Source organism: Aotus nancymaae, unplaced genomic scaffold, assembly GCF_030222135.1.
Source record: "Aotus nancymaae isolate 86718 unplaced genomic scaffold, 86718_ANA_hifiasm-v0.15.2.pri h1tg000006l, whole genome shotgun sequence".
Classification (NCBI taxonomy): domain Eukaryota; kingdom Metazoa; phylum Chordata; class Mammalia; order Primates; family Aotidae; genus Aotus; species Aotus nancymaae.
The window spans coordinates 67910705-67915250 of NW_026988417.1; the positions used below are offsets into that span (position 1 = coordinate 67910705).

Consider the following 4546-nt stretch of genomic DNA (forward strand, 5'->3'; position numbering starts at 1 on the left):
GTTTTTTTGTATACTGAAGATTCAAATCAGATGTGAATATAGCATTAAAAAAAGACAAGGTCACTACTTCATAGAAAAGTGAGGGAGTGTGATGATTAATACTGAGCGTAAACTTGATTGGATTGAAGGATGCAAAGTACTGATCCTGGTGTGTCTGTGAGGGCATTGCCAAAGGAGATTAACATTTGAGTCGGTAGGCTGGAAAAAGCAAACCCACTCTTAATCTGGGTGGGCACAATCTAATCAGCTGCCAGTGCTGCCAGGATAAAAAGCAGCCAGAAGAATGTGAAAAGACTAGGCTAGCTTAGCCTCCCAGCCTACATCTTCCTCCCGTGCTGGATACTTTCTGCCCTTGAACGTCGTACTCCAAATTCTTTCTTCAGCTTTGGGACTCACACTGTCCTCAGCTTGCAGACAGCCTATTGTGGGACCTTGTGATCATGTGAGTCAGCACTCCTTAATAAAATCCTTTTTATAAATATACCTATCCTATTAGTGTTGTCCCTCTGGAAAGCACTGACTAATACAGGGAGATACACAATGAACTTGAATTAATGCAATCTTAGACCATGTTAAGTGCCATGAAGGTACTAAAGCAGCACTGGGGAGCATAAACTGAAATTAAGTTATGGGGTGAGGAGGGCTAGACATATAGGAAAAGTGCTCAGGGAAGGCCTTTCTGAGAAGCTGAAATTGTCACCAATAAACTGAATTCTTTCTCTACTTTGTATCAGTTGCAAAGAAAGAACACCCTATTGGGAAAAAAGACAAGCAGCTTACTCCTGGCCAGTAGTGGAGAGGGAAAAGCACCTGCTCTCACCTCCTTCCCAGCTGTGGGAAGCTACAGAATTTTAAGGAGTTAGATGTGGGTCGAGGAGGCATGTAAACACAGGCAGGGAGAAACTCCAGAAGCGCAGGTGCAGATCACAAGCCTTCCTCTTCATACAACGTATGTTCAGAAAGGTGACGATTTTCTTTATGGGTGGGTATTTTAACATTGTGATGATATGTTAATGATCTAAAGGTAACAAGGGGTCCCCAGTTCTAGTTTGCACCTGTTTCACACTGGCATTATCCTCTTCTGGTAATAGCTGAAGTGTCCTGAAGCTCCTGTGGCCCCTTGGGCCACCTAGAGTTAAGCAAGCATACCTATAGAAAGGGACTAGAAAAAAAATGCTTAAGAAAAAATAATGAGCTTTCTCAGCTACTTACCGTTTAAGAAAATAATGAAATTTCTTAGCTATATCTCCAGGGCTGCCCTGGTAACCAAATCTGGAATGCAAACTATGAGACAATCTAAAAGAAGGCTATTTCTGGCAGATGAAACAGCAATTGCAAAGGCCATGGGGTGAACATGGGCTTGGTGAGTTTGAGGAACAATAAGAATGCCAGCGTGGCAGGAGCACAGTGAGTAAGGGGGAGAATGACAGGAGATGAGGTCAGAAAACAGCCAGGGGCCAAGTCACATAGAACCACTTAAGACATAGGAAAGACTCTGGGTTTTCTTCAAAGTTTGGTAGGAATCTATTGGAGGAGAGAAATTATGTGAGCATCTAATTTATGTTTTTACAAGATGGCTCTGACTTTTGAATGTACCAGAGAGGGCAAAGGTGGACTCAGGAGGCAGGTCAGAGGTGGCCACACAGTCCAGGTGAGACGTGACGGTGGGTCTTGTCTAGAGTTAGTGAGATATTATTATGTAATGAGATTTTGGATGTATTTTGAAAGTAAAGCTCCCAAGCCTTGTTGATGTTTTAGTGATGGGGTGCAGCAGAGAGAAGCTGACTTCTAGAAAGGGGTGGATATACTGAGCTGTGAAGCTAAAGAAGCTCAAACTTCAGGCCACTCACTTGAAAGGACACTTTTCAAGCATTCAGAGGGATGCTGACAATTTTGTACTTTTGATTTCATAACCTTTATTTTTTTTAAAAAAAAGAAAAAGGACCTCTAAGACTTCAAGCCCTACAAAACCTAAATCCACCTTAGTTCCAATTTTTCAGCCTGACTAATCAAATTGAAAGGACAGCACTAACAGTAAAAAAAGTTGCTCAAACTAGATCTGCGGATATGACTTCTAGAGCCACACTTACCAAATACAGCCACTGCAGCAATCCAGAGCATCTCATGAAACGCAGTTAGAAAGCTACTTTATTTTTGCTTTTGTCCCTCACAGTCCTTGCTTTTGTTTGTTTTCTTTTGTTCTTCTTGTTCCTGGATGATAATTCAAAAACTGCGTTATATTCCTGTAAATCTCATAAAATAATTTGAAATCTGATAATTACTTCAAGTTACAAAGCAAAGTTCAGTTCAAATCCAGGATGTCTGATCCTCATTCAAAGGTGCAGCTTCTCCCTTCTCCTGTAGCCAGGTCTTCCTGCCAGAGGCAAGGTTGAAGCTAGGGAGGGAGACTGTTGTTGGCTCCTCCCTTCCTCTCTCACATTCTCCTTCCACAGCCAGCTGCTCTTACTGATGCCTCTAGCTTTGCAAATAGAGGAGTGTGTGGGGTTGGGGGGGGTGGGGAGTGAAAGGGAGAAAACAGAAGGAAAACATCAAAGTGTTCAGCTGACTGGCCTGACCATAAGCTGAACTAAAGCATTCAGAGCCTGGCATATCATTGGAGCTGGCTTTTCCTTTTTTGGGCACATTCACTGATTGTTCAGAGAACTTCCAACACTAGGATGGTCTCCCTGAAGTTTTCTTAATTTTAGGGGGTGCATCTGTATTTCACCTAGTCACCTAGATCTTGGAATTTGACCATATCCTCAGCATTTTTTTTTAATTCTGAGGCCTGTTTGGTCATCCAGGGGGTCTTCTGGACCTAAAACAACTCTAGTGCAGCAATTTTACTGCATATGGCACACATCTGGAGCAAAGGAAACACGTGGGCATCTTTTAAAGCAACCCTGTTTTTACAGGCCAATTCTAGAACACTATCCATTGTCTCATCCATCAGCAGCTGGACTTTTGCTCACTATATTTTCAGGCAGAGTCCCCAAATAGTTAACTGTGAACCACTAAAACTACCAGTGACTCATAATAATCTCGATAAACTCTCAGTGATCTCTTTAGAGCGCCTGTGTTCATCTGTCCAGGCTGCTATAACAAAATACCATAGACTGGGTGACACAAAACAGGGTGAGGGCCTGTTTCCACACAGAGGGACCTCTCACTCTAACTTGACATGGCAGAAAGGCAAGAGGTCTCTCTTGGGTCTCTTTTATAAGGGCACTAATCCTAACATAAGGGTGACCGTAATCACCTCCCCAAAGCCCCACTTCCCATACTATCATCTTAGGGGCTAGAATGTTAACATATGAATTTGGGAGAACATAAACATTCAGTCCAGTGCAGTACCTCCCTCACTGAGATGAAAGGAAAAGCCCTATCCACCCTTCTTCTTTAGCGGAAGGTAGGACTCACAACACATAAACAATTCTCTCCAAAGGTGCTTTCTTCCCTCAAATCCTCTTTTCCCTGACCATAGATCAACTAGTTCTCAGCCACCTACATTTTTCAAATTCAATCAATGTTCTCTTTCACAAGTCATTTAATTATCTGATACTTCTATTTCAATATCCTGTTATGCAGCCATTACATAGCTGGATCCAGCTTTAATGAAAGCTGAGTTTGGCCTTAATAAACAGATAAGAGTGACTGTAGTTACCTTATCCAAACATCACAGATTCAGAGTTTATATTGGTATTTTTGCTAAATACTTCATCATATCTTACTTACATTCATTGCTCTCCCATGCTCATGAGCTTAATAAATTTCTGTAACTTGTAATTCTTCAAACTCAAAATTAGATAAGATCATGTCAATGAGGATATTCAACCAGACCTCCAGATGGCAAGCTGGCACCTCCTGTGAAGACACAGTGGGAAAGTAAACTTCTGTTTCACGGAGATTATCTGAGTTTACTGGGGAATACTTTAGTGCTACTTGATTTCTCATCAGTCAAAACACAAGGAGATAAACACAGGAAAATATATTAGGAAGCATGTAAAAATATATTAGGAGGCAGGTGTTCTTATTTATCCTCTAAGCAAGTCATTCTCAAAGTTCACTGTGCCTATGAACCTCCCGGGGAATTTGCTTAAGATGCATATCCCCAGACCCTGATCTCAGAGCTTCTGCTTCAGTAGGTCTCAGATGGGGCCTAAGAATAATGGTGACAAGAACCCAGTTGAGGCCAATGCAGGTGTTTGATTCTTGGATTACACTAGGAGAGACCCCCATGCACTCTCATATCTACTCTCCTAGGCAGTAATTGTAAACATACAATCACATTGTGATTGTGCAGCAGAATCAACCTGTTTGCTCTGGTCCAGGAATGCTGTTCCTTGCGTTCTAACTGTCGCCACACTGGAGTCACACCACTAGGGTGACAACATAAGGATGCTTCTGCAACCCCCTGTTTGGTTTCTTTCCTCTTGTTTCTGTTGTTTTCCTAAACTTTTTCCTCACATTATTTTATCTCATTTTTCCCCATTTCAGTTTCTGAAGCAGAATGCTGATTTTGGGACTACAGCTGTTAAGAAGAGAG

The 4546-nt window shown here is 41.9% G+C and overlaps 1 non-coding gene across 1 annotated transcript; it reads left to right on the forward strand.

Moving 5' to 3' along the window:
- The first annotated feature begins 2210 nt into the window (after positions 1-2210).
- LOC135272186 (small nucleolar RNA snoR27) lies at positions 2211-2318 on the forward strand. The gene has a single exon (XR_010340278.1). It is a non-coding gene; the product is annotated as a small nucleolar RNA snoR27 (small nucleolar RNA).
- The last annotated feature ends 2228 nt before the right edge of the window (positions 2319-4546 follow it).